Raw genomic sequence first — 26,360 nt, 5'->3', positions numbered from 1 at the left:
TCACGCATCATCATAAATAGTTGCATTGTCATGCATCATTAGAACATAGTGCATACTGCATTGTCATGCATGTTTGTAAATATCCATTCCATTGCATATTTGTAGATATTGCATTATAATTTGCATGCATTTATTGCATCACCTTTCATCTATGGATTGCGCCTTTCCAGGTTGAGCTTGGTCTGGTATGTGCCCTTACTTTTCACGTTAAAACATAGTTCTGCATGTGTACGCGCCTATTCCACGCTGGTATGTTGGTTTGAGGGTTGCGGCACCTTTTCTGTGTTAGACATGGCTCGTATGCGTACATGCTTTTCCTAGGCAAGATTTGGTTTGGTCCGCGTGCCATATCTATTGCATTATAGCTTGCATGCATTTATTGCATCACCTTCCATCTATGGCTTGCGCCTTTCCAGGTTGAGCTTGGTCTGGTATGTGCCCTTACTTTTCATGTTAAAACATAGTTCTGCATGTGTACGTGCCTATTCCACACTGGTATGTTGGTTTGAGGGTTGCGGCACCTTTTCTGTGTTAGACATGGCTCGTATGCGTACATGCCTTTCCTAGGAAAGATTTAGTTTGGCCCGCGTGCCATATCCATTGTATCCGTTTCTATTGCATTGTAGATTGCATGCATTCACTGCATCACCTTCCATTTATGGCTTGCGCCTTTCCATGTTGAGCTTGGTCTGGTATGTGCCCATACTTCTCGTGTCGAAGCATAGTTCAGTGGACCGTTCTATGTTAGACCTGGCTTGTATGCGTACATGCCTTGCCTAGGCAAGATTTGGTTTGGCCCACAGGCCATATCCATTATATCCACTTCCATTGCATATTTGTAGATATTGCATTGTAGCTTGCATGCATTCAGTGCATCGCCCCTGTCTATGGCTTGCGCCTTTCCATGTTGAGCTTGGTCTGGTATGTGCCCATACTTCTCGTGTCGAAGCATAGTTCAGTGGACCGTTCTATGTTAGACATGGCTTGTATGCGTACATGCCTTGCCTAGGCAAGATTTGGTTTGGCCCGCGTGCCATATCCATTGCCATTTCCCCAACATTTTCACTATATATTACATTGTAGTGTAATTTTTGCATCCGGCATTAGGATCGTAGTCCTTTCCCCAGCGGGTCTCCCCACTTATGTCATTCCCCCCCAATACTTGTTCTTGCGTCCGTCTACATTACTCATAGTTCAGTGGACCGTTCTATGGTAGACGGACTTGTTACCTCCATCAATCTATTTGACATAGGCGTGGTTTCGAACCGCTCATGATTGGATCATGATTCAATTGCTTTGCATATAGTTTGCATTGTTTCAATTCCATTGCATCTTTATTTGCATTGTTTGTACATTGTTTTGTATATATTGCATATCATTTTGCATCCATTTTTGCATAGTCATGCATGTTGCTAACAACGTCGTACCTGTTGAGTTGTTTTCTTTACAGGCACGATATTGTATGTATGGTTCATTTGAGGCTGGTGCAACCAGGCGAGCCGCACAGGTATTGTATCCTCCGAGTGAGACGTATCGAGAATTGCATAATTCTCTTACATCCTTTCTGCACTGTAGTGTAGTTTGGTGTATGCTAGCTTAAAACCGTTGCATGTGTGCTCCGTGACAGCTTTTCTTTGCATGATCATAAGTTATGCTTGGCTTCGTGCATTGTCTTGCATTTTGCCCCTGCCTTCGGGCGCATACCTTGTTTGTCTTGCATGTTTGTCTAAGTCTTCGGCCTTGTCAAAAATGGGTCGTCTCTGGGCTTTGACATTCACCCCCGTCATTGTTATGACTTTCGAGTTCTGTCAAAGAGGGGCAACTGTAGACACCCCATTTTTGACCGTCCTCAAGACTTGGACGTCACCATTGGAACACTTGGTGATTACCCTTGTTCGTGTTCGTTTGGAGTTCCCGGAGGTCTAGGCCATGCGCCTTGCCTCAGGATCTCCGAACTCGACTGTTTAGTGTCTGGTTTTGCACCAAACACTTGTGTTTTGCCTTGGATGGGCAGGGAATGCCTTGTGAGGAATCCCCACACATCACCGGCCATGGCCAGAGGCCACCGGCTGGTGTTTTGATGCCATCGGCAATGTATATTGCCGGTCGGCATTCTTTGTTGCCGGTCGGCACTCCATTTTGACAAAATGGCATTTTTGAGCAGCCGACTACTGTTCATCTGCTTTTGCAGATATTTTAATACAGCTGTATGGCATTTTGTTCCCCCTCCATATACGTGTATGGAGGGATGGATTCCTTGTTAGCTTACCTTATAAGCTTTACAAGATTGGCTCCTCTATAAGAGGAGCCCTCCCCTCCTGGCTCTAGGTTAGACATTTTAGAGAAAAAAGTTGTGTGAGAGCTCTGGTTTTAGGTTTAGGGTTTCATACATATTCTATCTCTATACCTCTCTCTCATTTGGCCTTTGTGTGTGTATAAGTGTGTTTGTGTCATACTATTGCACACAAACACATAGTGTTACACCTTTTCTTGATTCTTGAAGGGCCAAAGGTTTGTTCTTGAAGCTTGGAGGCTGTTTTGAGCTCAAGGAAGCAGCTGGAGCTTCATTTTTGAAGAGGGTCTTCAAGGGTAACAATCTTACTCCTTTATTCTCCATTTTTCCATACTATTTTTGCCTATCTTAGAAATGTTTTTGAGCTTAGTGTATAAGATAAAAAAGTTATGTTCTTAGGCCCTCTAAATAGTTTGTTTAGAGTGTTTTGTGGCTTGGAGGTGTTTGACCCCTCTTAGGCCTTGAGAGGCCCCATTTTGTGCTATTTTGAGTGAGCTCCGGGACCTTGCTGTTTGGGCCTCCTCACCACTGAAATCTTGAGGGATTTCAGAGGTGAGGATGGTGCCTTGAGGTCCTAGGGAGGAGAGGGTCACCCCCTCTCCTTGTTGTCCTTGAAATGGACCATTTTTGGCCTCTTGAGGGAGCACCTAGCTAAGCTTCTTGTTGACCATGTCTTGGTTGTTTTTTGTGCTTATTATGTCATAATATGCCTCTGTTTTTTGTTGGTTTTGGTACACCATGCATGTTTAGCATACCTACCATGTAATGCCATGTTTAGGCCTTAACATGCCTTAGGTTGTAAGCCATTGTTCTAGCATGTTTTAGGCCTAGCTTTGTGAAGCTTTTATGCTTATTTTGCCATGTTTAAGGTCTGTCCATAGTTGGTTGGGTCAACTTTAGCATGCTTAGTATAGCCCCTTTGCATTTTTGGTTTGTTGGCCTTAAGTGTGTGAGTGTATAGCATGCATCCTTGCCTTAATTTAGTGGGTTGGGACCATTTTCCATGTTATTTCAGTCCCTTTAACATGCTTGTATGCTTGCCTTGGATGCCTCTTTGAAGTTTTGAAAGCTTGCCTTGCATACTCCATGTTTTGATCATTGCGCATGCTTTTGAATTTGAGCCACTTAGATGCCATCTAGGTGTCCCTCGGGTGTTGTCTAGGCCTGCCTTAGACCTATTTTAAGTCCCCTTAGCCTTGTGAGGCTTGGTTGATTTAGACTTGGTTTAAGCCTCTTGGCTTGTCTTGGGTTTTTGGCTTTGTTTGCATGCTAATGTTTGTCTTGTTTAATTGGCTTAGTACCTTTTGTAATATGATTTTCAATGCTTACCTTGCATGCCATTAGTCTATGTTATGCCTCTTTCAAGTGTGCTCGAGAGTCGCCCTTTTGTGCTTGAGTGTTAGCCTTTTAACATGTGCATGTGTGTACGTGTGTTTAGCCTTCATTTCATAGCACTTATGGCCACTGTTTTGGGCCTATTTAGAGCTGCCTAAATTATACTCAAGTTCATCATTTGCTTGCTTGCATGCTTACTTTGCATGTTGTTTGTATGCTTGCATGTACATCTTGCATTCCCATGTTGCATCCTTAGCTCACATGCCTAGGATTGTATCCCATTTGCATGCATGCTTGGCCTCTTGAAGTGCTTGTGATAGAGGTTGAGTCCCATTGGTTTGTTTATGTGCATTGCATTCCATATAAAAAATGCATACTTGATTCTTTGGGCCATCACGCATTGAAATGCGCGATTGATGGTCCGAGAACCAAGGACCATGTCCCTTTGAGTCACTAACATGATAAGGGATAGGATTGGTGCATACATTGCTTGAATCCCATGCCATATACTGTCTATCCTCTGTTGCTGTCAAAACTGTCTTCTGCAGGGAGTTTCTGCCGATCGGCAGAATTCAATGCCGACCAGCCATTGGTGAATGGCCGATAACTCCAACATCAGCCGATGGGTATTTTTAATGGCCGGTGGACATTTCCTTCAGCCGATGGTGTTCCACAGTATTCAGAGGACCTGTCCCAGAACTTTGGCATTTTTTTAGAGAAGCAGGGCAGTGTAAACAAAGGCGGTAGTGGTATGGTACGGACCTTCCGGGCGAGACGGGTTCGAGCATGCATCATTCGCGCATCCTAAGGCGGGGGCTGTGGCCACCTTTCTTCTGCATTCACTCTGTTAATTAATTAGAAATTCTGTAATAATTTATGCGTTTATTATTCAGACTGTAATATTTATTTAGACCCTCCGAGTGAGGGCAATTATGTAATAAGTGTGCGTGAATGTGTGTATGTCTTCCAACCCCATGTCTTTCTTCCCCTTTTATTTACCTGCTTTGATGGTTAGTAATAGGGCATGTTTAATTTAGCATACCTTATGCTATGCATGCGTGCATCATTCATCAGTATTGCATGCACCGGGCTCGGCGCATCATGCTAACTGCATTAGTATTTCAAATCTAACTTGAATACATGCTACTTGTACATTTTCACATGCCATGTTTAGGTTAGCCGAGCCCATTCTAATTGCATCCTGTATGTGTTGCATTAGTCAATTTGACATGAACTAGGACCATGCATGTTGGCCAACTAGTTTATTGTTTTGGCTCGGAGTACTCGGTAAGCATTTATGCTTTAGCATATCTCATGCGTGTGAATGCTACCATGACAGCATGCTTACCATGTGGCTAGAAGCTTATGTGATAAACTGTTTGAATGCCTGTGGGTGAAGGTTGGGTTGCCTGAGTTGGAATAGCTCATTGAAATCCATATTTTTTAGCCTACTTGCGAGTAGCAAATTCCAAAACATTTTTCCAAAACAAACGGATATGCAATGCTTATTCCCAAATTAGGCAACCTAGTCTATACTTGTTTGCTGTGCGCATAACGTAGTAATCCTAGGCTAATAATCGGGATAAGAACACATAACGTTTTCAAAAACGGATATCACGGTTAGTAGAGGCCGATCTTCGGATCGGGCGAAAGGGGGTGCTCATAGCTGACCTTCCCCAATCGTAACCTAGCTCCCGAGCCGAGGCAACTCTGGTGATGACAGACATGTGGCTTTCGGCACCGAGTCAGGGTTTCCTAAATTCCCCCATAAAAAATATTTAGGTGGCGACTTTGTATCTGGCAAAGCAGTCCATGTTTGGCACTTCTTTTCAAAAAATCTGTTTCTCAAAACAATTTGCCGGATTCGGACTCTTTGGTTCAGATTAAGAACCGTTACACAAATCGAGTCCGAACTGTAGTAGCGGGGCCCCACACGGGCACGTCTACAGACGTTTCGTACTTCGAGTGACGGAACGTGTCTCAATTCCCAGTCACCGACACTCCAGATTATCCATGATGGAGTTTAGGTCTTGTTGTGTTTATATGTGCATTCATTTCATATTGAGTCGTGCAATTTGATTCCTCGGCCATCATGCATCGATATGCATGATTGGTGGCACGAGGATCGAGGACTACACTCTCTGAAGAGTAGTCATGCATACATATGTGAAAATACTTTGCCATGCCCCTTTGTCGCTCTCTGTTGCAGCAAATCAGAAATCGGCAGCCTTCCGGAGCTTGGCACATATTCCAAGAACAATTGCAAACAGAGGCAAACCGGGGCATCGCGAGGGATTCTCCGCACAAGGCAACCCGAGCATACATCATTCATCATCTGGAGCAGATTTGAGGCAGTCCCTGGCTTGCATGCCAATTTATTGCTTTCCTAATTTATTTTGTTAATTAATTAGGGTTTTGTACATATTTGGACTGTAATTATTTGGGACTGTATATTATTTATCCAGACCCTCTGCGTGAGGGCACAACTGTAATAAGTGTGCGTGTGTGTGATGCATGTCTTCCAACCCCACGTCTTTCTCCCTTTTATTTACCCGCTTATGATGGTTAGATTAGGGCATGTTTCAATTAGCATACGGTATGATAGCATGTTTGCATTCATTTCATCTGTCTTGCATGCATCAGGCTCGGCGCATCATACTAACTGCATTGTATTTTTAATTTCAAGTTGAATACATGTTAGCTGCAGCATTTCATATGCCATGTCTAGAATAGCCGAGTCTGCTATAGTTGCACTTTTGCATGTGTTGCATTAGACATTTCTGTATAATTAGGATCATGCATGGATTTCTAATTAGCTTCTGTTTTGGCTTGGAGTACTCGGTAAGTTTTATGCTTTAGCATCCTTGCATGCGTATGAGTGACTGCCATGATAGCATGCTTACCATGAGGCTATATGCTTATGTGATATAACTGCCTGAATGCCTGTGGGTGAAGGTTGGGTTATTTGAATTGGAACAATTCATCAAATGTGTGTTTTAAGCCCACTAGATAGTGGCAAAATCATGTTTTCTAAGTCCACCTGAGGGTGGCAAGTCCACGTCTTAGCCTACTTGCGGGTAGCACCATCAAACCATTTTCAAACAAGCAAACATGAAATGTTTTGTTCCAATTCAGGCGATCCAGTCTATACTTGTATGCTGTGCGCATCACATAGTAATCTAGGCTAATAACCGGAATAAGAACACATAATGTTTTCAAAAATAGATATCATGGTTAGTAGAGGTCGATCTTTGATCAGGCGAGATGGGGTGCTCACGAAGTGACCTTCCCCAATCGTACCCAAGTTCCCGAGCCGAGGCAACTTTGGTGACGACGGACACGTGGCCTTAGGCAACGAGTCAGGGTCTCCTAAATTTGCCAAAATAAAATATTTAGGTGGCGACTCTGTATCTGGCAAAGCAGTCCATGTTTGGCACTTCTTTTCTAAAAAATCTGTTTTCTCAAAACGATTTGCCGGATTTGGACTCTTTGGTTCAGATTAAGAACCGTGACATTTGAGTCCTGAACTGTAGTGAGCCCAATATCGAACGGAATGGGGACTCGTTCCTCCCGGGGCATTCGGGGAAGTCTACATTGTCCATAACAAAGCTGCATGCAATTGAAACATCTCTATTGTTGTATACAAATCTCAAGAAGTTATCAATCCCATTCACGTAATCAACTGACATCCGATTTGGCAAATCAATCCAATTCTTGTCTGTCTTTCTATTTCTCTAACTATTTTTGTGCACATCCATAAAAAGAATGAGTTAGCAAAGCATCACAATAACAAGTGCATGACTCATTGGCACAACTAATCATTGTCATAATTGAATCTGAAAAACAAGTGTGTTTGGTTTCAATTTTTTGGATTCAATTTTTTACAAAATCAGCACTTCGCAATGCTGCCCATACAATACCGACAGATGGAAGTGATTACTCCTCCCTTCATTTGGCCTACCCATACAAGTGGCATCTCAACTACAAGGTGGATTGCTAGCCCCATAAACCAACAAAAGACAATAAATTCCTTTTCTAAACCTGTATCCCCAACCAAATCGAACAAATAAAGCTCAATAACTAATATTTTTGTTTTCCCCATAAATGTATGCATTAAACTACCTATTACCAATATTTGTAAGTTTCTACATTTAGCATAATGGCATGGCAAACCATCCATATGAAAGTCACAAATTTTCATACTAATGCATTAATCATTAACTAATTGTTGTGGAAAAAATAGTATAGAAATATAATGAGGCGTAGCTATAAAAAATAATAATAATGGAAAAAGTAATTTTGGCTTTTAGTTATGATATATAAACAAATTATTTATCAACTGAGGCAAAGAATTTGATAATAATAATTATCACCATATTTTAATATATTATTAGAGGTTTGGTGCGGTGTACTCTTTTGAAAATTTTCCTTTCAATGGGGTTTTCTTCCATGTTGTGTGTGTGTGTATGCACCTTGCGAAATAATTTTATAGTATGTGAGTGATGGTTAGATCATAGATGAGATTTTAATTACCTCATCCATGCTGGAATCTGGTTAACGAAGAATATGTATGTGGAATGTGTTCTTAAGTGTTTTATCGATATGTCCTCAATTCTAGCGTTAAACAGATTTGAATGCATACTTTCGATTAAACTAAATGGGGTTGAGCATTAAAGACTTAAGTGTTTGTACTTGTGTGTGTACCGTTTACAAATTAGTTTTATCCCTGTCAACTGGCTTACTAGTGCAAATGCAATTTACCTTTGTTGAACTGAACTTGGAAATCTGGGAACAACCTTCCAACATTATTATTATTCAATTAACCTTCAGAGATAGAGAGATTTATTCTATTATTATTCAATCAACTTTCCAACATTACAGATTAATCAACCATTACAAAAAATAATTGATGAAGATGAAGATTACAGATTAATCAACCATTACAGAGAGTAATTCATGTTCAATTAACATATTACAAATTAAGCGATGAAGATGTGTCATTACAGAGAGTAAGATTTGAGCGATGAAGATGAATCAATGAAGATGTGTCAAACGTTACAGAGAAAGACAAAGAGAAGTGTTTAGGCTTACCGATTATGAATCCCGATTATGAATCAATCGAAATCTTCTTGAACAGCATCTTCAAATCTTCAAATATTTGGCTTCAAATCTTTATCAACAGCATCTTCAATTCTTCAAATTTTGAAATCAAATCTTCAAATCTTCACTGTCGAGTGAGAGAGACAATGCGATTCGAGTGTGAGAGAGTGGAGATTCAAAAGAAAGAGTCGAGCGAGATAGATTTTGAGAGAGAGAAGAAAGAGAGTTCAGATTTGGGAAATTAGGAAAAAATGGACATAGGTCACGTTTTACACTTTTGTTTTTTTGTTTTTTTTTTTGGGGAGGGGGGGTGTTAAGGCAGATTAGGTCAAGTAAAATGAGATTTTAATATAAAAAAATAATTTTTTGTGATGGTTAAATAATCAGTCGCAAAAAATTAGACGCAAATAGTCATTTTTCTCGTAGTGTGAGACAAAGTGAGTGCACAAGACAATGCAAGTGAGGTGTACAAAACTGTGCGAGGTAGGTAGAATGCACAAAACAGTGCGGTACAAGGCACAAAAATAATGCGATGCATGGTGCACAAAATAGTGCGATACCGGTGTAGACACCCCATTTTTGACCGTCCTCAAGACTTGGATGTTCTTGTAGGTTCATCCAGCAACAAGTTCGATTGCTCGTTGAGTGCTTGATTTCCATGACAGAATGCTCCAGGTTTGATCCTTCCAAACCCTATTTCCATTCTGTATCTTTTTTGGACCATGTGTTGGTCTTTGCTTTGTGATGTTCTTGATGGACTGCCGGCCATCAGAGAGGGCTGCCAGCCATGGGTTTTTCCCTGCCGGCCGGCCACCATTATTTCAACAGATATATTTTAGATATTTTTGAGCCAGCTGTTTGCAGGATAAACCATCTGTTTGCACGTGGAGGGCTGGATTTGCTTGAAGGCTTCTTGTATCTCCTATATATAGAGGGCTTCTATATGCATGCAAAGGGTTACAAAAGTTTGAGCTGAGATATTTCTTCCCTCTCTCTCTAGAATTCTCTCTCTCTCTCTCTCTCTATTGTGTGATATTGAGCTTAAAAGTGAGTTTTCTTCATACTTTTGCACTAAAGCACCTAGTCAAACATCTTCACCTTTGTTGGTGAGGTTCTTAGAGGTTTGCTTGGAGCTCAAAAGTTGGTTTTGGCTCAGAGGAAGACCTGTTTTGCTACTGGTCTTCAAGGGTGAGAATCTATCCCTTTTTAAACTTTGTTTTTGTACTAGTTTAGGCCACCTTTGCATGCTTATTTTGGCCTAGTTGTCAACTACAAAAAAACTCTGTTTTTGAGTGTTTAAATTGGTTGTTTGAGGCCTTGTGGGAGTGGGAGGTGTTTCACTCCCTTGAATGCCTTATTTGCTAAGCTTTTAGGCCATCCTTTAAAGCTTTTGGAACTATCTCTTTTTGGCCTTTTAACCACTGAATTCCAGAGGAATTTTAGTGGTGGAAAGGTGGTTTTGAGGTCCCAAATAGGAGGGGGTGGTCCCCTCTCCTCTTGTCTTGCTTGCTTGTGTTATTGGCCCACCAAATGAGCACGTGTTTCTACTTCTTTGTGGCTTTGTTCAAGCATATTTTTGTAACCTTTTAGACCTGCCATAACTCTGTTTTTGACTTGCTTGGTCATTGGTTGCTTGCATCTTACACCTCTAGTGCAATCATGTTTGTTGGCCTAACATGCTTCATGCTTTAGTTAATCATTCTAGCATGTGTTAGCTTTGCTCCAGCACATTTTTGCCACTGATTTAACATGCTTGAGGTCTGTTTTAAGTGGTCTTGGTCATATATGCTTAGCTTTATACAACTATAGTGTAGTTGGGCGTCACTAGCTTTGTGTTTCAGGTCACTAACATGCTTTGTTTGGATTGTTTGCATGCCATAGCACCATTTAGCATGTAATTTCAGTGCATATGGTGTGGTCACACTCTCACATGTTCCACTCTTTCAATGCTTTTGAGAGTTGTGCCTTATGCCTTGTTTGTGAGCCAATACGTATGTATGCTTGTCTAAGCTGTTGGGCTATCATTTCAGCATGTTTTAGCCTTTGATTTGGCATGGTTGAGCTCTGTCTAGAGCTGGTTTGGTTGTTTGGGCTATGTATTGCATACTTCTTGTGTAGTGATCTTTACTAGCCTTGTGCTTTAGGTCTTCTAGGATACCTTATTTGTGATGTTTATGTGATATGGCATCATTTAACACATAATTTCAGAGCATATAGCCTTGTTATACTCTCATGTTTATCATTCTTTCAATGCTTTTGAGAGTGTTGAGCATTATGCCTTGTTTGTGAGCCAATGCATGCACATCATTCTCTTGCCTTTCATGCTATCATTTCAAATCATTTTGGCCACTGTTTTGGCATGCATGAGGTCTGTTTAGGGTTGGTTTAGTCCATTGAGCATTGTATAGCATGATTCTAGTGTTATTTCCTTCACTTGTTTCACTACTTAGATCTCTAAACATGTCTTGCATGCATTGCTTACATGATAGAGTCTTGTGCATGCCACTTTAGCATTGAAAGATAGCATGTTGTTTGCATAGCATGATATCTGCATTGCATTGTGTTCAACCAGACGTTATGTTGAACACAAGGTTGATTGGTCCACTTCATACTCAAAGTGATGAAAGTGAGCCAATCTTCCTTTGTCTCCAATTCCTTTGACCTCTCATGATAAGGCCATGGTCTTAGAGTCTTGTTTGCATTGCATTCATCGAATGTGTACAAGATTAGGTCTTTGGCCATCATGCATTGCATGCTTGATTGGTGGTCTTGGATTCAATTATGAAACTCCTTTGATGTTTTGAGGTGATAAGGAGGGGCATGGTACACACATGTTCCTAGGGAGACCCTTCATTTCCTCTATTTTGTGCTCTGTTACAGAATGGTGTCACAGCACACCAGTGGCCGGCAGTTCCATATTGATGGCCGGCACCCTTCCATCCTTGGCCGGTAGAGGCCCACTCTTTGCCGGTATGTGGCTGGCAGCCACCTTTCATGACCAGCAGGCCACTGGTGCACTCCCCAGCATTGGTTTGGTAAGTTTCAGCAACTAGTTCTTGAAGACACCCTACAGATAGAGCCTCAAGAGAGAAAACTGGAGAACTTTTCGGGCCGGAAACTGAGGCATGCATGTTCAAACTTCTTCAACTTCCTGGGGCAGCATAGTTTAAAGCTTTGCTTGTTAGTTAGCTTGAATTTTTAAATTAATAAATTTGTTAATTAATTAAAATGTTGTAATAATTAGTAAGTAGCTTACTAGTTATTCATTTTGTTGTGTAATAATTAGTCTAATTAGCTTAAATTAGATTAGTTAAGTAGCTTAGCTTATTGGGACCCTCCGTCGAGAGGGCACATTGTTGTAATAAGCGTGCGTGCGTGTGTGCATGTCTTCCAACCCCCATTTCTTTCTCCCTTTTACTTACCGCTTTTGATGGTTAGTTTAGGGCATATTTCAATTAGCATACCTTATGCTTGCATGTTTGCATCCATTCATTTATCTTGTATGCACCGGGCTCGGCGCATCATTCAAACTGCATTGTATTTCAAATTAGCATACCTTATGCTTGCATGAATGCCTGTGGATGAAGGCTTCATTACTTGAATTGGAGCAATTCGACAAATGTGAGTTTTAAGCCCACTTGAAGTGGCAAAATCATGTTTTAAGCCCACTCGAGGGTGGCAAATCCGCGCTTTAGCCTACTTGCGAGTAGCACTTTCAAACCATTTTAAAAAACAAACACGAGTTGAGTTGTTCCAACTTAAGTGATTGAGTATATACTTGTATGTTGTGCGCATCACGTAGTAAGTTAACTAATAACTGGAATAAGAACACATGTGTTTATCAAACAACATATCTTGTTTAGTAGAGGCCGATCCTTTGATTGGGCGAGCGGGGGTGCTCATTTCAGGACCTTCCCCTTTCGTACCCAAGTTCCTGAGTCGAGGCAACTTTGGTGATGACGGACATGTGGCCTTAGGCACGAGTCAGGGTTTCCTAAATTTTTTTGAAAATAAAATATTTAGGTGGCGACTCTGAAATCTGGCAAAGCAGTCCATATTTGGTGCTTTTTGATTAAAATCGATTTTCCAAAATGATTTGCCAGATTTGGACTCTTTGGTGATTTATCAGTCTTACATTGCACTTTGTGAGATTAGATTCAGAACCGTGACAGGAGTCCAAACTGTAGTAGCTATGAACCCAAATCCTCACCCTCTCCGAAAAGGAGGCACGCAGAGAGAGTTTGGGCAGTCTACTGTTTCTGGCGACTCTACTGGGGACTTAGAGAACTTGACTCAAAATCATGATATGTTGTTTTGTCTACACTTATGTGTTTCTTTGCATTGTATTTGCATTGGTACACTTAGGACACCGTGTTTGCCATCTTCTATTCCTGAACGGTTCTTGCTTGGAAAAGTGTGCCATAAGGCTGACCGGTTATGGGCTTTGCCACGATGGAAACACAAACCTCGGTTCTCCCGAGGCACCCTTTTTGACCATTCGACCTAGTACATATCGGAAGCTTTAGAGACTGTTCCAAACTAGGATAGGTTGCTTACCTAAATGTAGGTTGTTTGAAACTGCATGCGTGCGTAGTGAAACCCTAGCTCCTGACAAGATAGGACAAGGGGTTGTTTTGGCTCTCGCTTGCTATGTGCTTTTAGAGTGTGTCTCTACAGGAATGCATGTATCAGTTTGCCAGTCCGGGTATCAGTCTGAGGACATCAGTATTTGGGGATATCAGATTTGAGGCAGTGATTTGGGGGCAGAGATCAGTGTTGAGTGCAGTTTTTCTAGCTTACGATTTATCAACTGTGTGTTGTTATCATCTAAGCCGAAATGCTATCCGTTTTCTAATTGTTGTTTTTTTTTTTTGCTTTATTTATCTTTTTGCAAGGTAGTATTGCATCATTGCTTTCGAAAAGGCAGATACCCCTCGAGCACTCTAGACTAGAGGAAGGACACTTTCCTGATCTGAGGATCTAATTGACGGACAAGCAGTGTTCTTTCCCCGGTTACAAAACAGAGGGCAGTTAGGTAGGGAGTATCAGTACAGCAATCGTTGGTTCAACGGTCATCGTCCACCTCACCTGTGTGTAGTCGGGCTGAGGTTTCCGTTCCTACCGCAGAGAGAGATACACCTATTTAGTTAGATCAACACCTTATGGCTGGTATGGAGGACATGATGCGTCAACTCCAAGAGACCATGCTGGCCATGCAGTGGGATGCCGCTCGCTAGGCAGAGGTTACCGTACGTCAGACAGAGGTTGTAGCCCAATAGGCAAGACTGATTGCTAGGCTCCAACAACAGTAGCAACCACAACAAGCCGGAACATCTGCTTCACATCCACCCCCACATAGGGTTCTAACACCCGGGGAAATAACAAACGTCTAGGAAAATATGGATGTTCCAACAGGGCCAGTCCCACCGCCAATCCTACCTCAGATGTCTAAAGCACTGGCTAATCCAGTGGACATGCCGTTCGAATTTGAGGTTGATCCAATCGCGTTGAAGGTGAGTAAGCTTGAAAAGCTGTTCAAGCGGGCCTAGGGAGTTAACTCGATCCCGGACATAGAAGATGGATACACTGATTCGGCGGTGACAGTGCCGGACAGGTTCAAGATGTCTCACATAGATCGCTTTGACGGCTCGGGCAATCCTAAGGTTCATTTGAGGTTGTTTTCTGATATTTTGCACCTGATGGGCTTGACAAGACTCTAGAAACTATCACTCTTCGCTCGGACCCTATCGGTTATTGCGGCCATCTGGTACGCCAAACTGGAGGATTCATTGAAACGGAGTTGGAAGGAGATGGCCTCGGCCTTCGTTGCCCAATATTCGTACAATACTCAAATCGAGGTCACGACTCATGATCTCGAGACAACCAAGCAGGAGCCGAAGGAAGGATTTTCTGACTTTGTCACTCGATAGAGGGCCAAGGCCTCGATGATGACAACTCGACTACTCGAAAAGGATCAGATAAGGATGGTTGTGCACAACCTGGAACCTAAGCTGATGCAGAAAATGATCATCTTACCCCTCCCTACCTTTGCTGACCTGCACGAGATTGGGGTACATATTGAAGTTGCTATGAAGCAAGGTCTGATCGATCGGGAAAAGGACCAGCCCAAAAGGGCATTTACACGCGGTTCGAATGCAGCTACAAGTAATAGTGCAGCTGCAAAAACTTCTGACGTGGGCATGGTCACCACCACCACCCCAAAAACAACCACACCCTTCACCGACGCGTCCGGAACCACTTCTCAAGCAGCAAACTATCCACCCCCGAGGCAAGAGGGTTTTCACCCCCACTTTATACGCCATTGTCTAAAGATCTAGGGGTCCTACTCAGGAAATGATATCTCAAACCGTTAGAACAACGGGGTCTACCCGATCCTCTCCCTCTAAAGCATGACCCGACTAAATGTTGTGCCTTCCATCAGTAGCGAGGTCATGACACCAACTTCTGCTTCAAACTACGTCATGAGATTCAACATCTCATTGACAACAAGGTGACCGCATCTCCCGACAAGCCAAATGTCACTACCAACCCACTTCCACTACATAACCAAGCTCTACCACCCAAGCAAATCAACCTGATCCAAACCATGGCCATCCCATATGACCCTAGCATATACATCACACCCTCCCACCTGCCTAAACCTGAGGTGTTCATCCTAGATAGCACGGATTTGTGCATGATGAGCACCTCTGTAACCCAGCCCAAGCCAATGGTGGTGACTGTTGAAGATAGAACTTGGGTGACCTTGGAGGAGAATGGGAATGATGGTTCAGAACTTGAGGGATCTGGGAGCTTTATAGAGGAAGCATACAACCCATGCTGTTATATTATGCCAATAGATCAGGCTAAGCCAATGGTAGAGTTGCCAACTGGGGCAGAGGTACATGTTGCCCAGGAGGACGGGCTGAGTCAGGGGCTGGATGACCTAGTCGACCTTGAGAAGGATATCAGCAACCTACAGTTCTTTGATGAGCAGGACTTGGGGGATGTGCAGCTTGGTTGGTATGATGCGAACAGACTACAGGGTGGCTTAGTGACGAACCAGATGTTGTTGAAGAGTCTTAGCCAAAACAGGGGCAGACAGAAATAGGAACATCTGCAGTGGCCAGAATAGTAGAAAATCAGGAGGAGTCACCGGAGAGCACCAGTGCGAAGAATTTTGCTCGGGACTTGGGCAGTACGTGTACAGCAGATACCGAACAAGAAGCCGCGCTGAGGCATTTTGAACAAAAGAAAAGAGAGAACGATGACAGGGCTAGAAAAGCCAAGGGTCCTGAGGGGACAGATTGTTCTGTGAGCACGGAAACAACTACAACTGAGCTGGATAGTTGTTTATCTGCTGCTGAAGGCATGTGGTGGGAAGACGACGATTTGCATCTGGCCCATATCGATGGAGACTGGGGGCATAACCTCCCAGATAACACCTGGTATACTGAAGAAGTGGATCATATGACCAGGAGTGGGCAGTACTTTAAGCCCCCACATCTGGACCAGCTAGAGGCATCTGGAAAGGATAGAGAAGCTGAGAAACAAAAGGACAGATTGTTAGAGGAGGAAGCTGTATTGAACCAGCTAAAGAAGATTCAAGCAGACATCTCCATCTAGGGACTGCTTATGGCCTCCAGGGTACATAGACAAGCCATCCTTTCAGCCATGGACAAGGCTAAGCTTTCAATTGATATAACACCCGAGTAGTTGGTGGGGTTGGTTTTCCCCGGTGGTGCTTCGTCGACTCTAACCTTCACAGACAAAGAACTACCGCCTGAGGGCTCCAATCATAATAAGCCGTTGTATATCTTTGTGGAGTGTAGAGAGAAATGGATACCGGTGGTCCTGGTTGACACAGGATCTGCAATCAATGTATGTCTGTCGAGAATGGCGTACGCTATCGGGTTAAAGCCCACGGATTTCGAGCCTACAGCCCAGGTAATACGGGCCTATGATAATACCAGTCGGGAGGTGATGGGGCCCGTACGGATTAAGACTCAGGTTGGCCTGGGATAGCAAGATATTGAGTTTCATGTCTTGGATGTACCAGCAACCGTCACTCTACTCCTTGGGCGGCCGTGGCTGCACTAGGTGAAAGCCGTCTCTTCCACCTTACACTAGATACTAAAGTACCCCCACGGGAAGGGGGTGACAATTGTTTTTCGGAATTCTTCAATACATGCACCGCCAGAGGTTTCTACACCAGTTCTGGAGATTGAGCATGGCACGGAGGATGTATTTATCTTAGGATCCCCCCTAGTTGAGGCTCGGGTTGTACAGGATATGCTGGCCATTGATGAGGGGCTATACGTCAGTGCACAATCTGTCTACCTCATGAACAAGCTTCAACACATGCCCGGAATGGGATTGGGGTGAAGTGGCCGGAATGGCGTCGCAACATTGGCCGAAGTGCCGCATAACCCATATACCTTTGGTTTAGGTTATCTGCCTACCAAAGAGGATTGGGCAAGGAAAGGAAGGGAAATGACTGGAAGAGCTAAGGCCAAGCAAGCCGGGAAGCACTATGAGTTGGTGCATAGGCCTATCTAGGGAACCCTGAATGGAGGCTTTGTCCGAGAGGGGAAAGACTTCCCGTTTTGCGGTTTTTCGGAGCCCTGGCTGAATTCAAAGAAGCGGCGCTTGCCTGGCTTCGAAATATTTTTTGACCTTCAGTTGTCAGGGGATGAAGTTGCCGAAAAGCAGACAGACCCACCAGCTAAGGCTGAGCAATGCAAGGATGAAGATTCCGAGAGCATAGAAATTGAGATGGGGGTAGCGCTGGCTTGTCTCCTCTCAGATCCTCAGATCATACCGGAGTGCTTGGGGGATAACTTCTCAGTTTCCATGATCGGGGATCAAACGGCTGTGGGCCCATCTTCAGGCCTTCTCGATGCATCCATCACACCTTCCCTCGTTTGGCAGTATGAGGAGGGCTTTTTATCGAGCAGTTTTGGGTCAGGTAGTGAACCGAAATCTGATTCCACAGAGTCTGTGGAGTCGGAATCAGATTTCAGTTCTTCTGAGTCAGAGTCAGGTATTCCTGGGGGTGATAACCCGGATGCCACTGTCCTGTCCAGGTCGTCTTTTTCTTTTTTCTTTGAGTCTGTTGTAACCGAGGGATTAGACGGACTGGATGTTATCAATGAGAATTGTACAGCTGTGGCTTCTGAGTACTTTTCTGTGCCTTTAGTTTATTGCATTAATCAGGATTTTCAAAATTTTGATAAAAACGCAGAGGAAGAAATTTCTCCGATTTTAAAGCATTTGATTGACCGAGAGCAGGAGAGGTTTGTAAAATCTTTGGTTGATGAAATCACCTTGATTAATGTTGGTATTGAGAAGGATCCATGGCTGGTCCAGATTGGGTCCACGTTGTCTTCTGAGGAACGCAAGCACTTAGTCAATTTATTAAAAGATTTCAAAGATGTTTTCGCGTGGTCCTACGAAGACATGCCTGGAATCAATCCTGAGATTGTACAGCACCAGATACCTCTTGACCCAGAGGCCCGACCTGTCATGTAGAAGTTTCGAAGGATTCGCCCGGATTGGGCTCTGAAAATCAAAGAAGAGGTCACCAAGAAGATCAACGCAGGGTTCCTGTTAGTATCTGAGTATCCAACTTGGCTGGCCAATATAGTTCCAGTGCCGAAGAAGGATGGCAAAATTCGGGTATGTGTGGACTTCAGAGGTCTGAACAAAGCCAGTTCGAAGGACGACTTTCCTCTGCCGCATATCGACGAATTAGTGGATTTCACTACTGGGCATGCGCTGCTCTCGTTTATGGATGGGTTTTCAGGCTACAATCAGATTTTGATGACACCCGAAGACAGGGAGAAGACTGCTTTCACTACCCCGTGGGGAACTTACTGCTATAGGGTGATGCCGTTTGGTTTGAAGAATGCAGGGGCTACGTATCAACGGGCTGCGACCATGATCTTGCACGACATGATCCATAAAGAGGTTGAGGTGTACGTGGACGACATGATTGTCAAGTCCAAGGAAAGAGAGCCCACTGCACCACCTTGAATTTTTTCCAACGGATCAGAGAGTATCGGTTGCGGTTGAACCCTCAGAAATGTACTTTCGATGTTACAGTAGGGAAAATGCTGGGGTTCTTGATCACCCAAAGGGGCATCAAAGTCGACCCTTCCAAGATTAAGGCCATCTTAGAAATGCCACCACCAAGGACTAAAAATGAGGTGTGAGGCTTTCTGGGTAAAGTGCAATTCATAAGATGGTTTATTGCAAAATTAACCTTGACTTGTGAACCGTTGTTTGGTCTCCTGAAAAAAGGAAATAAGGTCCAATAGGATGACCGATGCCAAGTTGGTTTTGAGCAGATCAAGCAGTATCTACAGAACCCACCCGTGCTGTCACCACTAGAGCCGGGGAAACCGTTGATTCCGTACCTATTAGTGACCAAAACGACAATGGGTTTCATGTCTTCATAGGAGTCTGAGGACAAAGTAGAGAAGGCTATCTATTACCTGAGTAAGAAAATGTTGGAATACGAAACCCATTACACTCCACTGGAGAAGGCTTGTCTGGCCTTGGTATGGGCTACCGGGAAGTTGAGGCACTACCTGTTAGCTCACTATGTAATACTGGTTTTGAGATTAGATCCCATCAAATATCTCTTCGAGAAACCAACACTTACGAGTAGGCTAGCCCGTTGGTTGCTTCTCCTCTCCGAATTTGATTTGAAGTACATGATGCGCAAGTCAGTGAAAGGGAGAGTGGCAGTGGAATTCTTAGCTGATCACCCAGTGGAAGGAGATGAAGCAGTAGAATATCTGTTCCCAGATAAGGCCATTCTGCATGTTGAAGAAGAAACTTGGACTATGTACTTTGACGGAGCGTCAAACCAGTACGGGTATGGGATAGGGGTGTTCCTGATAGCACCCGACATATCCCGCATACCCTTAGCCTTCAATCTCCAGTTCAAGGCATCGAATAATGAAGCAGAATATGAGGCATGTACTGCTGGACTGGAAGCCGCCCTGGAACTAGGGGCAAAAAGGTTGGATGTCATCGGGGACTCGAACCTTGTTGTATCTCAAGCTAAAGAAGATTGGAAGGTTAAAGAAGAAAAGATGAGAATCTATCACCAGACATTGGACGTTCTGATTCCTCGGTTTGAGAAATTGAAATTCGCCCATCTGTTAAGAGAGAACAATAGGTTCACTGATTCTTTAACAACTCTATCTTCTATGATAGATATCCCTTTTGGAGTCCGGATACGTCCGATAATCATTGAACAGAAATTCGTGCCGACCTACGAGCTGATTGCTACCATAGATGAGGTAAAAGATCAAAACCCCTGGTATTATGACATTTGGAACTTCTTGGAAAATGAGGCTTATCCACTAGGGGAAAATACCAAAAATAAGAGGGCAATTCGAAGAATGGCTGCTCTGTTCATTGTCTGCCGGGGTAAACTGTACAAGAGGGGTCATCTGGGGATGCACAAACTGTGTGTTGATGCTGAAGAGTCCAAGTGCCTGATGGAGGCCATCCACAGAGGAGAGTGCAGAGCACACATGAACGGGGTGATACTAGCCCGGTAGATCCTTAGACAGGGTTATTACTGGTCAACCATGGAGGAAGATTGTATTTGTTTTCTTTGGCGATGCCACAACTGCCAGATCCATGTAAATCGCATGAACATTCCACCGTCAAAGCTGTATAACATGACTTCGCCATGGCCATTTTTATTCTGAGGGATTGATGTGATTGGAGAAGTCACTCTGGGCCGCGATGCCGGTTGTAGTGAGGAACCAGTTCATGGGTGCTCGGGAGACTGCCCAGTTCAGGGTTTTGTTGGAGGGTCCGGTCTGTCGGGCTTGGTATTTTGGAGAGCGCTTCCTGCGTCAGACCCTCGGTTTGCTTGAGCAGATAGTCCCAAGGCCACCTCCTACCCATATGAGGGCCACTGAGAAGTACACCCTGCAGGAGATGATGGATTACACGATTGGGTGGGACTCAGACTTTTTTAGAGATGATGGTGACTACACCGAGTTCATCCAAACTTATTTAATGCGAACTTTGACCGGTGCTCGCCGAGTCGAGAGGGAGAGGGCTGCTGCACCAGTAGGAGGAGTAGAAGTACTGAGGGCAACTAAGGCCCGCGACAGGAGTGGGTCTCGGGGGGGACGGGGAGTTGAGTGGCCAGCCCTGCCCACCACCATGACATGCCGAGGACAGTGTCATGACTCGAACCCACCCCCATGGGTTAAGGACATAACCGACCAATAATCTTGAGATTACCTACGGCCTCAAACAAACCAGACATAACTCATCATAGTAAAGGGGCCAAACGGAAGCAAAATTTGAAACTTTGTCCTCAGAGCTGTGCTTATATGGCATGTCATAACAAACCATACGTACATATGTTAATAACTCACATCATAATATGTACTAATACAGAGTTCTGTACAAACAGGATCATTCAAGTCTAAGTCAACCAATCAAAACTATGTACAAACATAACCAAAGTCCTTGCCAACATGACAAAATAAAACAAGATAGAAAAAGGGCAAAGACGGGTCTCCTGTGTGAGACGTATGGGCTGACTCTTCAAAACCTTGGTTGTTCCACACAAACTTCACTGAGACTGGGTTTGAACCTCTCTTGGCTCACCTACAAACACATGAATGAGCGTGAACGAAGGCCTAGTGAATAATATCAAATAAAGAAGTTACACAAACGGTATTTAGAACAACGTGCTTCAAATGGCCTTAGGCCCAATTCGTATTCTATCCAGCATGTATGTATATAAATACAGGTCAAGTGACTACGGTTCCAGACACATCATACGGCCTCGGGGCCCAATTCATTCGTGTCATACGGCCTCTGGCCCATTCATTCATTCGTGTCAAACTGGCCTCTGGCCCATTCATTCATTCGTGTCAAACTGGCCTCTGGCCCATTCATTCTTCCATGTCAAACTGGCATTTGGCTCATTCATTCGTTCATATCAAAATGGCCTTTGGCCCATTCATTCATTCGTGTCAAACTGGCCTTTGGCCCATTCATTCATTCGTGTCAAACTGGCCTCTGGCCCATTCATTCTTTTATGTCAAACTGGCCTTCGGCCCATTCACTTATAGCAAACGGCCTTAGTCCCATTCACTTATAGCAAATGGCCTTAGGCCCAACCATATGGCATAGCAAACATTTGCCCACAATTCAAATCGACAATCTCATAAAACTTATAAAGAAACAAGTAATTGGACAAATAACATGTTTCAAAATATCTTTATTAAGATATTACTCATAGTGATCGGATGGATGATTTGCCCTGGAGCTCGATCCTACACATTTCATGAACACAATGGGTCACAAACAATTCAATCCGATCTTAATTCACATATTCCTCTTTAGGCTTATTTCTTATTCTTTTAATTCGTTCAAAATGCTCAATACATGCCTAAGAGTACTTAGAAGTGAAAGAGAACGGGAAACGAGACACATAACACATTTACAAATTTTCAGAGACAGGGGTCCCCACTCGAGCGGACCCATTAGGTCTGCAAAAGTTCAGGTTACCTCGTTTTTATGCTCGAGTGTGAACTCGGGCGCTCGAGCTGAAGGTCATTCCACATAGCTCCCCATTTGAGCGTGAACTTCCCCGCTTGAGAGGACATCCATGACTGTAAAAATACTGGGAGCCCGTATTTCACGCTCGAGCGGCGGTTCCCCCACTCGAGTGGATGTCAAGAATTCTGGATTTTCCAAAACTGTTCTTGAGCTCCAATTCGACCTTCAAAGGTCCAAAACCCACAATTCTGGTTTCAAAACTTGCAAATACAATATATAGCACATGGATGTAAACAACATGAGGCCAATCATTCAAAATCATGGTCTAATTCTTCAAAATTAATCATGGCTCATGTATTTAACTCTCATATAAGCTCCATATCTTTAATAATCAAACATGCATGTCAATTTTGACTTCATTTCTATTTCAAATGATGCAATTGGTGTTCATTCTCATGAAACTCAATAAAAACATGCTTGCATGTATAATCCAACTCTCAATCTTTCATAATTCACATTTTACATGCTAAATTATGTAATTTCATAGGAATTCTCTACATGCATGAACACATGGACTTTAAACCCATCAAATACAACACAATTCTTGTTCTTGATCACCAATCAACTTTGAATTCACAAAATTACAACTCAAACTCATGAATTAAGGGTTGATTACTCACCTAGGAGCTTTAATCTTCCAAACTTATGCTTAATTATTGAGTTGGTCTTCAAATTATTAAATCTTCAAGATCAAAACCTCAAATTGAGCTCTCCCTCTCTTTAAGCCGGCCTCACTCTCTCCCTAAGATATAAAAATCTAATTTGAGCCTGCAAAACAACAAAATCAGAGTGTAGTTGGCCCTTTATAAGCTCCTTCTCAAACACATTTCTTTAATATTAAATAATTGAGCACCATTTCATTAATTTAATCTATTTAATTTGATCTAAATCAATTTTCAATTAAATTTCACCGCAGGCTCTAAAAATTACGCCAATCACAATGGCGCAGTCAATTTCGGTTTCTGTGGCCGACAAGGCCTTCAATTTAAGTTCCGAAGCAGATAATCAAACAGATATTCCTATGGTGAACATATAGAAATTCAAAACCACATATTTTTCCAAAAATAGCACTCACAAGCATATCAAACACATAATCACATTCATAATAAGGACCAATTAGTATAATACAGAATAGGGTTATCACAATCTTCCCCCATTTAGGAAGTTTGGTCTTCCAAACTTATTTTACCTTCGTCGGGAAATAAATGTGGATAGCGTAGGCGCATTTCATCCTCTTTTTCCCACGTGGCATCCGTCCCATAGTATTCTTTCCATTCCACTTTCACCATTGGGATGGACTTTCTTTTCAATTGTTTCACTTGCCGGTCAATAATTCGTTCTGGCCACTCGGTGTACTCCATATTTTCATCAAGAGTTATCCAGTGATATTCAATCACATGAAACGGGTCTCGAAGATAACCCCTCAACATCGACAAATGAAATACATTATGAATTTGCTCGAATCCTGGTGGCAAAGCGACTCAATAAGCAACTGGGCCAAGCCTTTCTAGAATTTGAAACGGCCCAATGTATCGGGGCGACAACTTACCCTTCTTTCCAAATCTGACTTGGCCTTTCATCGGAGTCACGCGAACACATGGTCACCAACCTCATACTCAAGAGGTCTTCTTTGAACATCTACATAATCTTTTTGTCGGTCCTGAGCTGTTTTGAGCCTTTGCTAAATAGTTTTGATCTTCTCAAAAGTGTCTTGCACAATTTCAAGCCCGAGTAAAGCTCTATTCCCGACTTCTGTCCAACAAATCTGTGATCTACACTGTAGACACCCCATTTTTGACCGTCCTCAAAACTTGGACGTCATCGTTTGAACACTCGGTGATTATCCATGTTCGTGTTCGTCTTGAGTTCTCGGAGGTCTCGGCCACGCGCCTTGCCTCAAGACCTCTCGACTTGCCTGTTTTGTGTTTGTTTTTGCGCCAAACACTTGTGTTTTGCTTTTGAGGAGCAGGGAATGGCTTGTTGGCCATCCCCACATCTCACCGGCCATGGCTTGAGGCCGCCGGCCATTGTTTTGTTTCCATCGGCCAAATGTTTGGTCGGTCGGCACTCTGTTTGGTCGATCGACCATTTATTTGGTCAATTTGGCATTTTTGGCGGGCCAACCACTATGCATCTACTTTTGGCAGATATTTTGTGCCAGCTGTGCTAGCTGGCACCCACTTTGCACCCCCTCCATACACGTGTATGGAGGGATTTCACTCTTGCTTAGCTTGTTTTGTAAGCTTTGCAAGAGTGATCCTCTATAAAGGGAGGCCTTCTTCTCCCTCCTCAAGGGTTACAAAAAAGAGTTCCAGAGGTCTGAATTAGGGTTAGGTCTTGTGTATCTATCTATCTCTATATCTCCCTCTTTTTTGCTCTTTGTGTGTGTAATAAGGTGTTTTGTTCATAGTTTTGCACACAAACACCTAGAGTTACACTTTCCTTTAGCTACTGAGGTACTAAGAAGTGATTTTCAGAGTTCTTGAGTGGATCTAAGCTTGGAGAAGGGACTGGAGTGGTCCTTGTGAAGAAGGTCTTCAAGGGTAAGAACTTTACCCCTTTATTCCCCATTTTTGCATAGGCTTTTATCCATCCTTGCATCTATTTTTTAATTTTAACTTATAACATATAAAAGTTCTGATTTTAAGTGGTTAAAATAGTTGTTTAAGGTTGTTTTGGTGTTTGGGGTTGTTTGACCCCTCTTAGGCCTTGTTTGGCCCCCATTTTGTGCTATTTTGGTGAGCTCCGGGACCACCTTTTTTGGGCCTTCTCACCTCAGTGGTGGGGATGGTGCTTTGATGTCCTAACAAGGAGAGGGCCATCCCCTCTCATTGTTGTCTTCAAAAGTTGTCATTTTAGCCTCATGTGTGGGCACCATTGTTGAGTTCATGTTGGCCATGTCTTAGCTAGTATTTGTGCTTATTTTGCCATGATATAGCGCTGTTTTAAGTTGGTTTAGACACACCATGCTTGCTTTGCATACTTGTCTTGTAATGCCATGAATTGCCTTAACATGTTTTGTGCTTTGAGCCTTGTTTCTAGCATGTTTTTGGCCTAGCTTTGTGAAGCTTTTATGCATGTCTTAGTATGCTTAAGGTCTGTTTGGAGTTGTTTTGGCCATCCATGACATGCTTTGCATAGCCACCTTGCATTTTGGCTTGTTAGCCTTGGGTGTGTGAGTGTTGAGCATGCATTACTTGGCTTGTTTCAGTGGTTTGGCACCACTTATAACATCATTTTAGTCCTTGTGATATGCTTGTATGCTTGCATTTGATGCTCCTTTAATGCTTCAAGAGGTTGGTGTCTTATGCACCATGTTTGGACCCTTTTTCATGCTTTTAGCCTTAGGCCATTTAGATGCCATCTAGGTGTGCCTTTGACCTTGTTTTGATCTGCCTTGGGGTGGTCTTGAGTGCCCATGGCCCTTTGGGACTTGCTTCATATAGCTATGGTTTAAGCCCCTTGGCTTACCTTGAGTTTTGGACATAGTTGCATGCCTTGCTTGCATTGATAGGTTGATTTGGCATCATTCCTCATCTATTTTTAGAGCTTGCTGTGCTTGCCATTAGTCCATGTTTATCCTCTTTCAAGTGTGCTTAAAAGTTACTTCTTTATGCTTAAGAGTTGGGCCATGTGTGCATGCATATTTGTATGTGTTTTGGCCTTCATTTCCTTAGCATTTGGCCACTGTTTTGGACCTAGTACAGAGCTGTCCATCTTGGTGTAAGTCCCTCCTTTGCATGTTGTTGCATGCTTTCCTTGTGTGTTGTTGCATACTTGGCCTATCGCATGTGTCGCATGCTTGAATCACATTGCATTTAGCATGTTTTCTTCCTTTTGTCATGGTTGCTTAACATGTTACGTGTCTTGCATGTTTGGATGTTCGCATTGCATATTGCATGCTTGTTGGCTTGCACATGTTGTTACATGCCTTGCATGTTTGTTTGTTTAGGTTGTGTGCTTAGTACACATTACTTGCTTTCATGCTCATGATTGCATAGTTAGCTCACATGTCTAGGTTGCA

Source organism: Camellia sinensis, chromosome 8, assembly GCF_055761805.1.
Source record: "Camellia sinensis isolate YWXY chromosome 8, ASM5576180v1, whole genome shotgun sequence".
Lineage (NCBI taxonomy): Eukaryota > Viridiplantae > Streptophyta > Magnoliopsida > Ericales > Theaceae > Camellia > Camellia sinensis.
The sequence above is the reverse complement of the archived record's forward strand: the minus strand, read 5'-3'. Positions refer to the sequence as shown.